The following is a 14027-nucleotide window of genomic DNA, read 5'->3' on the forward strand; positions in this document are numbered from 1 at the left end:
TAGCAATAGCTGCAATATTTTGAATTATTTTAGAAGGACCAAACCACACAAATAATCCAAAGGGAAAAATATAGCATAAATCTCACTTTTCCATGATCTGACACAATGGTAGTTATACACAGTAAGGGTCCATGTATGAATCTGCATCAGCACCTTCAGGTCCATTTCATGCGAGCCAGCAACTGAAAGTTAAGAAGCAATCACTTCTTAATGTGTCCGCAAACCTCAGTGGTTTCAGACAACAAACAATCCAGACTCGTTCATCTGGAATGACTTTCAAGCCATGCTATCTTGCAGTTCATTGCGCGAGAGTAGTGGGCAGGGTTGCACGAGCAATCTTAAATTCTGGCAACCGGTGCTGCTCCAGAGGCCCTATAGGGGGCAAGGACAGGTTCTCTCTATGAGAACCTTGTCGAAACGCATATTTATTAATCTCACTCTTTGCCTTTCAAGTGTTCACAATACTATGCAATGTTACTACAAGTATTTGTTCTCAGATCCATGTCCCTGGGCAATCTTTTTTTAGACCAGCTAAACTCAATAATGTCCCACAGCACTTGGTAATATATAAATAAATATTGGATTAAGGATTATAGAGGGAACAAGCTTGTATAATCCTTTTTTTTATTTCACTAAGTGTTGTGGAACTTTATTGATCAACCATATAGAGATGGGCATGTGCTGCTACCCCTTGTCCCTCTTGCATTTAACATTAACTAACTGTGTTACTGAGTCTAATAGTGTGACTAGTGTGACAATTATTGTAGGCCAGTTATCAAGAGCCTGACAACTGCTGTGTGTGTGTAGATCTTACCTGAAAACAGTTAGCTACCCTTCCTAATGCCATGCCATGTATTTGGGGTCATATGCACCTACCCTTACTCCCTCTTGCATTGTGCTATATTAATGAATAAACACAATCATGTATTTTGCTGTATTCTTTGCATTTGTTTCAAAATGAATAATGAGCAGACCCGTTAACCAAAAAAAATAAATAAAAAAATGAAGGAATGAATGATGGTGCAGCAAAAAAAATTGTTATTTCATTTACAATATTTAGTTGAAAAAGTTTTCAGAATTTTAGATTTACACTGTTCAATAATGATATCCAGCGATTATTACTTGTGTCAGCCAACAAATACACTTCTGTTCTCAGCCAAAACTGACCAATACTGCTCTTGTATTTTTTGCAGTAGCACTAACTACTACTTTAGCTTTACTTAAGATTAAACTGTTGTTCAGGTGCTCTTCTGCCCTTGATATGTTCCCACTTCCTAATAGGAAATAAGTAGTTAATTAAAGGGACACTGAACCCAAATTTTTTCTTTCATGATTCAGATAGAGCATGAAATTTTAAGCAACTTTCCAATTTACTCCTATTATCAGATTTTCTTCATTCTCTTGGTATCTTTATTTAAAATGCAAGAATGTAAGTTTAGATGCCGGCCCATTTTTGGTGAACAACCTGGGTTGTTCTTGCTGATTGGTAGATAAATTCACCCACCAATAAAAAAGTGCTGTCCAGAGTACAGAACCAAAAAAGAAGCTCAGATGCCTTCTTTTTCAGATAAAGATAGCAAGTGAATGAAGAAAAATTGATAATAGGAGTAAATTAGAAAGTTGCTTAAAATTGCATGCTCTATATTAATCACAAAAGAAAAATTTTGGGTTCAGTGTCCCTTTAATTTCCATTAACAATCTAATTACTCCAGGAACTAATCTTGATCTAAAAAAAAAATTTCCAGGATGATTTGTCCGAAACAATTTTATTTGACCTGTCTATTAGACTTGTGCATTCATCTGAGAAAGGGATATTCATTTCGTTTTAATAAAGAATGCACAGGGAAAATTGACGAAAACAAATCAATAACTGGAGTAAGAGAGAGAGAAAGAAGAGATGTCACTCAAATACTGATAGGGGGCACTCTAAAACTGACAGTAGTTGTAACAGGTGTGTGTATGTATGTATTAACCCCTATGCAACATACAACGGGTTAAACACAATACAAAAGGGAATAAATAACATTTCTTAGAAGTCTCGGCTTGCCCCATTAGCACTATTGTGTGCTTCATCACATGTGAGTGGATCTTACTCTTGTCTATTTCCTTTTTTTGTCCTGATGATATTGCACTTAGAGGCGCTTCTATTTGTTTTCCCTTTCAAATGAATGTTGCCAAATTTGACAATATTCCATTGTTTCCTTAAAAACGCTTAAGCGCTTAGCTACACGCACTGGAGAGCGCGCTAACCCACTCCTTTTTCACTTGAGAGCCCGGTTCATTCTTACTGGAGGCTTAGGGGCCGATTTATTGTATTTCCCCTAATGAAACTGTTAATACCACTGCTCCTAAACTTGTCTGCCGCCTCTGAGGGTGCTGACAGCAATCCGTCCAATCGTATACGATGGGGTTGATTAACACCCCCTGCTAGCGGCCATGAATCTGCAGGGGGCGGCATTGCACAAGCAGTTCACCAGAACTGCTTGTGCAATGTTAAATGCCGAAAGCATATGCTGTCTGCATTTAGCTATGCAGGGCGGACATGATTCACTATAGCGAATCATGTCCGCCCGGGGTATGATAAATCTACCCTTAAGGGCGCACGGTTCCAGGAGCCTGAACTAACTTTAGTGCAGGCCTCGGGAGCATAATGTGCTAAGCTCCCAGTAAGCGTGGGCCGTGCTCTGGAGTGAAGAGGAACAGGTTAGTGTAGGTAAGTATTTTACTTAACAAATGTAAATGTTTAACTTAAATTCAATATTTGTTTTGTATAAACTAAAGGAATAACAAATATCCCTGAATAATCGTTATGAAAACATTTTTGGCTTCACATCCCTACTGCCTAGTATTTATTTCCACAGAGTGAGATATAAATAGTTAAATGAAACAATCAAATGAAAGAGCAAGTAGGGAACTTACTTTCCAATAGTGGCTTACAGATATTTGTGCCACTGTTACCCAAGATACTTTTTTGTTATGAGCTTGAAGGGACAGTAAAGTTAAAATTAAACTTTCATGATTCAGATAGAGCATACAATTTCAAGCAACTTTCCAATGTACTTCTATTATCTAATTCTCTTGGTATCCTTTATTTAGAATTATACCTAGGTAGGTTCAGGAGCAGCAATGTACTATTGGGAGCCAGCTGCTGATTGGTGGCTACACCTATATGCCTCTTGTCATTGGCTCACCCATGTGTCCAACTATATAAAATAATAGGGGGCGTCCTAGGTTAGAGTAAAACAACTTTTGATCAAGATGATCTAAGGATATAAGCAGCAATAGTTTGAAGTAAAATAGGGAAAAGGTCATGCAATCAGCTCTCTTTGGGGGGACCAGTGGTCCAAATTCCTACTTCAGCAATCTGTAGATAGTGGACATAAACAGCAGAGCCACATGGCCTGGTATTGCCAGAAAATACAAGTACAAGATATCAAGTTGCACTCATGTGTATAAAAGCACCCCTAAATGGTGCAAGTGTAGCAGGTTGGAATCTCTCCGTCACCCAGCAGACTGGCCTCTCATGGTTCGCCAACAACAGGAATGGAAATCTTCCAAAATAGTCTCTCCAATGCAGGATATAAGCGATAAATATTCATTGGAGAGAATCTTTTGGAAGATTTCTATTCCTGTGATTGGCAAACCACGAGAGGCCAGTCTGCTGGGTGACTGAGAGATTCCAACCTGCCACACTTACACCATTCCAAGAAAATTAAAGTGAAGGTAAAGTCGATCTTGAAAAATATTCTTTGTCCCAAATCAATATGACTTTCATTCATAATTTTTTTTAAATTTCAGTGTAAATAAAGTAATCACCGTAATAAATCACTTTTTGAAGCTCTGCAAATTCAACCCGTGTTTTTTTTTTTTTATGTCTCGATCACGTTTTCAGATTATCCAATTAAAAATCTGGCCGTTAGGCAGCCGTCACTCCACGTCATCCGCCTCCTTGATGTTCTGCGCATGCGCTATCCTTTTTTTCCCAACATATAGGAATCAATACTCACTCCCGTTTCATGCATGCGTATTTGTATAATGTTGGAATTCCCATACTACGTCATCAGCTGAACAATATGAAGAATGCAGCTGCTCTCAGTCTCATATAACATAGTACTGAATGAATATAGTTATTCATTAAATACTGTTTACAAGCAAATTAACGCATGTGCATTGGATAATGGGTTTGACGATTTGCGCATGCGCAGTAGAGAGTACAATAGTGATTTGCGCAGGTGCAGTTGAACTGAGCATTGTGAACACGCTTTTGAGAGACGTATAGAGTGGGTGGGACCGCTCTATACATCACAGACCTGCAAAGCCAGAAATAGAGGTTGGGAGGAGTCACAATAGAAACGGTAGGGATTGATAAATATATATAAATTGATAAATATAAAAGTAATAGATAGATTAAAAAAAAGTTAGCAATTAGATTATGGTGAGATTAAATAATTCATTAAAGGGACAGTACACTGTAAAATTGTTTTTCCATAAATGTATTTTAAAGGACTTGTTATACCAACTGCAGAGTATAAAATATTTGAGAAATTGCATTTTCGGGTTTATTTGTGTATCTGAAATAGCTGGGTTTGTGCTTTGAAACCACAGCCTATTACAATGGGTTGAGCTTCAGGTAATATCAGACCTCATTATGTTATCACTTTTATGTACACAGACTTGGTTCCTTATCTTATATTTGTCTGGAACACCAAAGCTCAATACATAGAGAGAACAATGGAAAATTTTATTACTTAACTATCCTGCATCCCACTGGGACTGTAATCTCTTCTGCTGGCTGTGTTTACTTAGGCTTGTCAATAGCATATACGCCAGTATCAAAACTTTCAGTATAGGTTGGGAAACCACAAGCTAAATCATCTATTTCAAATGCTGAAATATGAGTAAAGGAGCTACTTGCAACCAATTTAATACACTCTAGCAGGTGAAAAGGATCATTGGGAATAATTTAAAGGGGAGAAAGTTTTTGGGTGAACTGTCCCTTTAATGTCTTCCAAATCTTAAAACTTTACCTTCACTTTAAGCAACTTTAATATTAAAAGTAAACTGGAAAATTTTAAGCTCTGCTTGAATCGTAAAATAAATTATTTTGGATTTCATGTCCCTTCAATACTCATGATGAGCCTTTGCATCATGCACATCGTGACCTGTGTTCACATGATGAGTTGTTCTCGTCATGCAGGGGGATCATGCTCAGAAGCTGTTTCTGGCAATCCCGGCCCCCCGCACTACAGGCTGGGTGGGTATCATGGTTTGCCCAATGGTTGGCACTATTAAGGCTTCAATGTTAGTGATAATGTCACAAATGGGTGGGATTAGCCTAACTGTAAGACAGCTGGTTGATTTAGACTCCTTGATCTAAGCTTCCTTAGCAGTTAAAGATGATCAAAAGCCCACATTTGAAAGATAATTGTCTACACCAAGCCTCCCAAATGTAAAGAAAAATGTGTTTGTATTCCTACTCTGGCACCTTTTAGTTTTTGTTACAACTCCCAAAACTCTTGGGTCTCCCTAAGAGTAATGGGGGAAACCAGACGTGGACTCCTTGCACACATGCCTTTAGAGAGATACAACTGCACCTCACTGACGAGGCCCACAGAAGGCCAAAACAATCATCTGGGGTTGTTGTTTCTCCTGTTCAGAGAAGAATTGCTTGGTATTTCTGCGCAGGACTGTCATTGGGCAGGATCAGACTGATATGCTACAGGATATTTTTTCTCTGTGAAAAGACATACACTGTGTGCAGAATTATTAGGCAAATGAGTATTTTGACCACATCATCCTCTTTATGCATGTTGTCTTACTCCAAGCTGTATAGGCTCGAAAGCCTACTACCAATTAAGCATATTAGGTGATGTGCATCTCTGTAATGAGAAGGGGTGTGGTCTAATGACATCACACCCTATATCAGGTGTGCATAATATTAAGCAACTTCCTTTCCTTTGGCAAAATGGGTCAAAAGAAGGACTTGACAGGCTCAGAAAAGTCAAAAATAGTGAGATATTTTGCAGAGGGATGCAGCACTCTTAAAATTGCAAAGCTTCTGAAGCGTGATCATCGAACAATCAAGCGTTTCATTCAAAATAGTCAACAGGGTCGCAAGAAGCGTGTGGAAAAACCAAGGCGCAAAATAACTGCCCATAAACTGAGAAAAGTCAAGCGTGCAGCTGCCAAGATGCCACTTGCCACCAGTTTGGCCATATTTCAGAGCTGCAACATCACTGGAGTGCCCAAAAGCACAAGGTGTGCAATACTCAGAGACATGGCCAAGGTAAAAAAGGCTGAAAGACGACCACCACTGAACAAGACACACAAGCTGAAACGTCAAGACTGGGCCAAGAAATATCTCAAGACTGATTTTTCTAAGGTTTTATGGACTGATGAAATGAGAGTGAGTCTTGATGGGCCAGATGGATGGGCCCGTGGCTGGATTGGTAAAGGGCAGAGAGCTCCAGTCCGACTCAGACGCCAGCAAGGTGGAGGTGGAGTACTGGTTTGGGCTGGTATCATCAAAGATGAGCTTGTGGGGCCTTTTCGGGTTGAGGATGGAGTCAAGCTCAACTCCCAGTCCTACTGCCAGTTTCTGGAAGACACCTTCTTCAAGCAGTGGTACAGGAAGAAGTCTGCATCCTTCAAGAAAAACATGATTTTCATGCAGGACAATGCTCCATCACACACGTCCAAGTACTCCACAGCGTGGCTGGCAAGAAAGGGTATAAAAGAAGAAAATCTAATGACATGGCCTCCTTGTTCACCTGATCTGAACCCCATTGAGAACCTGTGGTCCATCATCAAATGTGAGATTTACAAGGAGGGAAAACAGTACACCTCTCTGAACAGTGTCTGGGAGGCTGTGGTTGCTGCTGCACGCAATGTTGATGGTGAACAGATCAAAACACTGACAGAATCCATGGATGGCAGGCTTTTGAGTGTCCTTGCAAAGAAAGGTGGCTATATTGGTCACTGATTTGTTTTTGTTTTGTTTTTGAATGTCAGAAATGTATATTTGTGAATGTTGAGATGTTATATTGGTTTCACTGGTAAAAATAAATAATTGAAAATGGGTATATATTTGTTTTTTGTTAAGTTGCCTAATAATTATGCACAGTAATAGTCACCTGCACACACAGATATCCCCCTAAAATAGCTATAACTAAAAACAAACTAAAAACTACTTCCAAAACTATTCAGCTTTGATATTAATGAGTTTTTTGGGTTCATTGAGAACATGGTTGTTGTTCAATAATAAAATTAATCCTCAAAAATACAACTTGCCTAATAATTCTGCACTCCCTGTAGTGTGCTAAAAGAGTGTGCACCCTGAGTTGCAATGGAAATGAACAGGCATGGAAGTTATTCTAGCTTTTGTTCTATCTCAGGAGTGCTGTTCTCTCTCTACTGATAACTCCCAAAACCCTGTCACCTGGCTATATTCAAATTTATTTACTAAATATTTAAACAAAACATACATTTTTCATAATTTTTGTTACAGTCTTCTCTCATACAATTAAATATACATGCAATGAAAAAAACAATATCTAATGTATGTGGGCCACGCTAAAACATGACTTACAAAAGCATTTATATTTAAGCAGCAAAAAAAACCCTCAAAATCAGCTTATCACATGGATGTGAAAAAGGCTTAGCAGAAAATGGGTTAAATAATTCTTTGTAGAATTTTCTGAATTATTTATTTTTTATTTTACTATTGGTTTTATATTTAGCCAAATGTGGTATTTTCCAGTGCAAAAAAGAAGAAATCAAGCAAACGTCACTATCGACATATTTTCATGTGAAACATTAATCACAACATCAAAGACAACAACAGAACTTACTAGAAACAATTACAACTTGTTCTTTTAATCATTACATTTTATACACTCAGAAGTGGATTTCTTTTAACCTTCACAAGCCTTTGAAAGTAACAAATGAAATATTAAATAAATAAACAGAAAGAATCAATTTGCATTTAAATAATGCATGTCAAGTCTAACAGCATATTCAGTCTTTAAGGGTGAATGCAATACTTATTTTGTGTGGACCAGAGGTAAAACAGTCAAAACTAATAGCTACTACTAATATGTATGCAGATGATGCCTGTTTTATAAGGTATTATTTAAATAGACATGAAAGTCAAAATGAAAGTTTCATAATTCAGATAGAGCACTCAGTTTAAAAGAGACTTTTCAATTGACTTGTGCCATCGAATTTACTTTGTTCTTTTGATATCCTTTCTTGAAAATCATACCCAGGTAGGCTTAGGAGCGGCATGCACTACTGGGACCTAGCTGGTGGTTGGTAGCTACAAGCATATGCCTCTTGTCATTAGCTCATCAGCTACATACTGTAGTGAATTGTTGCTCTAGAGCTGATTTTTAAAGGAAAACTAAGGTCAAAATGTCTCTTTTATGATTCAGATAGCACATGCAATTTTAAAAAACTTTCCAATTTACTTGTATTACCAAATTATACACAGGCATTTTATGTGCACACTTTCTGAGGCAATAGCTCCTACTGAGCATGTGCAAGAGTTCACAGCGTGAACATGATACAAGCGGCAAAGGAGATGGGAGAAATTTCAAGTTTGTCAGAAAATGAAATTACTGCTCATTTAAATTTCAGAGTGTTATTGCATAGTCTTTATGATGATGCATTTGTTAATTTTGCAATTGTATTTAATGGGCCTTTAACTATGTGTTTATAACCCTTTTGCATGGGTTAAAGGGACAGTCTACACTAATGACACATTTACTTTGTTGTATAGCTCAGGGGTCGACAAATCTGTTTAAAAGTTGCAGCCAGCAGATATGGCTTTATATATTGTTGCTACAAGAATCTGATCTCTTACAAGGCTGAGAGCTACTTTATGGCTTGACTGTCCCAGTCTTAAGAATCCTAAATTTTTTTAAATATAAAATTGCTAGCTGGGGAAGGAGTTTTATGTACCAGGATCGTCTGTTTCTTAAAGCAGAAGAGATTTAGGGGCCCATTTATCAAAGGGCTTGCGGACCTGATCCGACACTGCGGATCAGGTCCGCAAGACCTCGCTAAATGCGGAGAGCAATACGCTCTCCGCATTTAACATTGCACCAGCAGCTCACAAGAGCTACTGGTGCAACGCTGCCCCCTGCTGACTCGCGGCCAATCGGCCGCCAGCAGGGGGGTGTCAATCAACCCGATCGTATTCGATCGGGTTGATTTCCGGCGATTCCTGTCCGCCTGTTCAGAGCAGGCGGACAGGGTTATGAAGCAGCGGTCTTTAGACCGCTGCTTCATAACTTGTGTTTCTGGCGAGTCTGAAGACTCGCCAGAAACACGGCCCTTCAAGCTCCGTACGGAGCTTGATAAATGGGCCTGATAAACTTAAAGAGATATAAAACAGTGCCTTTATAGTAAAAAACAATATATATTAAAATAAATTAAACATAAAAAGAAACACATTGGGCTATATTACAAGTGGCACTCTATTTAGTGCTTCTGCTCAAGTGCTAACACCACCAGAAGTAAAAATTTTGATAGTTATTGGGACCACATTAACTTATTCTCCCATAGATTTCAATGAAAAGAGCAAAAGAAAAAAATACTAACAGTTATCTCTTGCGTGCTAACCCAACACGATATTAAACCCATTCATATATAGATATATATGTATAAAAATATATTTTACATTAACATCATCAGAAATATATAGAAATATATAATTACAAATAAAAACAACATTTTCTTAATAGTGAAGAACATTGGAATGTAAAATATGCATAACGCGCTTTCGGTTTTACACTGTATATCTAAAGTGGTGTTGGTTAGCGTACATGAAGAATACGTTTTCTTTAGGCACCTTTATGTAAATATTAAATCTAAAATATTGAAAAAATATTAATAATAATTATTAATCATTAAAGTTACTAAAAATTATACATATATGTTTTTTTTAGAATTTTTCTATAATAGTTAATTGCATTAATTATTAATATTTTTCAATATTTTATTTTTAATATATACATAACACACATTAATATTACTGATGTCTGGTTAGCGCACATGAAGAATTACTGTACTCCTGACAGATTTATGTGCACAAAACTTGACAGGAGTATACAAATTCTTCATGTGCGCTAACCCAACATGCGTTTTATTACGGTGCATGATGTATTTATTAAATATAAAATATTGACAAATATTAAGAATTAATGTAAATTATTATTATAGATGTTCTTAAGATTATTATAGATGTTCTTAAATATTCTAAAAAAATATTTGAATATATATATGTAAATATATATCTATACCTATATATCTATATGAATAGTTACAGGTATAGGTATATCTATTTAAAAAATTAAAAGAACACTTTCCTGTATGTGAAGAACACTGAAATATGTACATTAAATAAATAGTTAAAACACATTATTAAATATAATACATCTTTGAAAATGCTTTTTTGTAGTTTTAACGTATTTGCCTGGAAGGGGATCAAAAGTGTATATACAGTATATATGTATACATTGGTATATATGTATTTACATGTGTATATATTTATGTGTATACATATTTAGATATATTTATACGTACGTATTGGAGATTTGGCGAGTCTCATTGGCACTGTATCACTCGGTGAGCTGCTGTTAGTATGCTGTTTATATATATGAATACATAAATACACATAGATGTATATATATATATATATATATATATATATACCCACATAAACATATTTAAACATACACATATTTATATATATATATATATATATATATATATATACATATATACCATATAACTTTGAACCCTTATAATAATGTTTTTATCAGATAGTGTGTATATTTATATATATATACTGTATATATATATATATATATATATATATATATATATATGAGTGTAACCTTTTATTTTAATGTATTTATGTTGTGTTTGGTGCTCATTTTTTAACTCTTTAAATAGATAAAAGAGAAAACATTACAGAAGGGGTTCTATTGTCACATGATTTTTTTCAGTCCTCTACTGAGCATTGTTAATAAACTGACTGCAGCTTGAGCAGATATTTCCTAGAAACCAAACCAAAGGAATGCCAAATCCTTTGCTTTCCTACAGAGATTCCACCCCACACTTCTTAGTGCTTTTTTTGTTACAACAATGAAACAAACTGCTTTATATCCATTTAAAGGAAGGAAAAAAATGACAAAATGTAGTACAAATGTACATGCCTAATTAACTAACGCCTAGATTACGAGTGGCACGCAAACTGTAGCGCAAATGCGCTATGTTTTTCCCCCCAGCTTCCTAGAGCGTCTTCGACCCCTCTATCCTCACCAGTCCTATGTTATTAAATAGTATTTTTTTTTCTTTGCAAAATAACTTATATAGTGCAAGATTACAAGTACAGCACTAAATGTTGTGGCCAAGTGATAAGGGGCATTTGCGGGTCTTTGCACGTGTTGGATGTAGTGTGCATATTTTACAAGTTGAGCACAAAAAAGTGCCACAAAAATACATTTAACAGTGCAGTTACATTCATCGCAGTCTGATAAAAAATATGTATATGTATGTATATACAGTATATATGTGTGTACATATGTATTTATGCAATTGCCTGTTCTACTCTACATTTACTGTACATATTTCACCTTCCAATGTTCTTCACATAGAAGAATATGTTCTCTTTATTCTTCAATACATATATATATATATATATATATATATATATATATATATGTGTGTGTCATCCTGGTTATCTACCTTGTACCTGGCAACGTTGCTGAATAAACATTGGCATACCAAGTTTTGAGCCTCCAGTCTTTGCTTCCTCCTCCTTGGGATACAGTGTATTATATATCTGTATATACCTGTATATCTTTATTTATATATATATATATATATATATATATATATATATATATATATAGAGAGAGAGAGAGAGAGAGAGAGAGAGAGAGAGAGAGAGAGAGAGAGAGAGAGAGAGAGAGAGATGTATTTTATATGAACAGTATCAGATGTATAAATAAATATATGTTTCGCAATTTACATTTTAATGAGGTTGGGTTACCACACATGAAAACTTAGCAATCTTAAGGTGTGTTGGTGAAATATTACATATAAAATCATTTTAAAAATTAATAAAAATTATTAAACACAACACATCAACTTGTCCTAAACAATCTTTTTACTCCAAATCAAGCTATTAAACAATATTTTTCTGTTCATTTATGAAAATGAGAAGCAATTTAAGAGCCATGGAATAAAATAAAAAAATGTTACAAAAAAGGAATGTAATTGTATGTTTGTGGAAAGAAATTTAATTACCTTTTTTTCTCATTACATGAATGGTTACCTGCGTTTAGAGGCATTATTAAAACAGGGTATAGGTACAAATATTTAGCAAGGGGAATTATAAATTCATAAGACGATTAAGTTAGCTAGTTAGGAAATTCCAATATTGCTTTTTAAATGACTTCAGGATACGGAAGGTACTAAGGTTATTATCTGTTATCAGGAATACAGCTGAATTGTAGGACTGGATAATAACTAAACAACTGACACAATGTAAAATTACATTATCAGTGTGTTAAAACAAAATTGCGCCCTAAAGGAGTCTACATGCCAGCTCAGAGCTGCAATGTAATTATGCTTAACTCTGATAATTAAAATACAACAGAGATCAACAGAATCATTTTCATTAAGAAAATTATTAATGATGGCGGTAAAACAGTAATTGATTGCAGAGCACCACAGGATAACTCCATGCCGCAAAAACCAACATATTTAATAAACGTCTAAGGCCATTCGATTATGTTGCAATAGATAAATTATGTTTAAAATGTAAAGATGGCAGTGTGTGCTGATGAGGTATGATAAAAAAAATAATAATTAAAAAAAATCTCTATTTTCATTCCAAATTAATAGAAGTTGTCATATTCATGTGGAAGAGATAAGAGGGGAAGAAATCTAACAACCAATCAGATACAATATTGGCAAGGAATTTTCTTGTAAGGTCATTTGTTGAGTGGATTTTAAACCCTTAATGACCACAATGTACCCTGTATGTCACTGCTCGTTAAGGGTTTTTTCAGGACATAATAGCACAAGTCTAGCAAGAAGACGCTATTAATTCCCTCCCTCCAGCAGGCTTTGTGGAATAGAGCAGTCTCAACGCTGGTGGCAAGACCGTGCTATAAAACAATCAAGTCCCAAAAAAAGGCCAGTGACATACAGGGTACGTCGCTGGTCATTAAGGGGTTAAAAGCTTTGGTGTGAAGCAGAAGCTTTGGTTGTGACTGTGACTTTTGCAAAGGGTCTAACAATATTCAATATATTGAATATTTTGGTGGGTCTATTTGATGTTTAAATATAAACATTTGGCTTGATATGTATTTTACATTATAGTTACTAATGATAGTCCTGATTATAGGGACATTGTATGCTAAATATTCTGTGTTGCATTTAAAAGGTTTTGTAACTCTATGAACCTGTAAGATGAGTTTCCATAAGTTGCTGAGTAACTGTGGTTATCTGAGCTGTAATCCTAATGATTTGGCCTGTTAATGGATTCTGAGCGCTGCAGTTGGGAATCCTTGATCTAAACCTAGGTATTTAATAACCTTAAATAATAGTGTAGACCATGTCATTGATGAGTGTTTTGGTAAAGACTCTCTGATTTGCTCAGCAAGCTGTGGGAGCAGCATACGACAAGAAAGTTGACTGGGTTCCCTGCACATGCACAATTACCTACACTGTCAGGGCCAGCCCAGGTCTACAAATCTACAAAAATATGTGTACTGGAAAGCTCACAGATCTTTTGACCAGTGCAGGCAAGATTTTTATTATATCCGAACTATAGCACAAGTGAAATAATCAGCTGATCAGTAACCATGGTTACTAACCTGCTCTAACCCATCAGCTGATTATTTTACCTGTTAAGATATCATTAAAATCTGGCTTGTTATGGCAATTTGAGGACTGGATTTAAGAAACACTATTTGTATTTGACATTTGAGGAGAACACTTCTTAAGAC

General features: G+C 35.8%; 1 protein-coding gene across 1 annotated transcript in view; it reads left to right on the forward strand.

Annotated features, from left to right (window-relative positions):
- Positions 1-14027, forward strand: part of ZFPM2 (zinc finger protein, FOG family member 2) — a 542864-nt gene that overhangs the window by 326512 nt on the left and 202325 nt on the right. The window lies entirely within an intron of this gene.

This window comes from Bombina bombina, chromosome 5 (genome assembly GCF_027579735.1).
Source record: "Bombina bombina isolate aBomBom1 chromosome 5, aBomBom1.pri, whole genome shotgun sequence".
Lineage (NCBI taxonomy): Eukaryota > Metazoa > Chordata > Amphibia > Anura > Bombinatoridae > Bombina > Bombina bombina.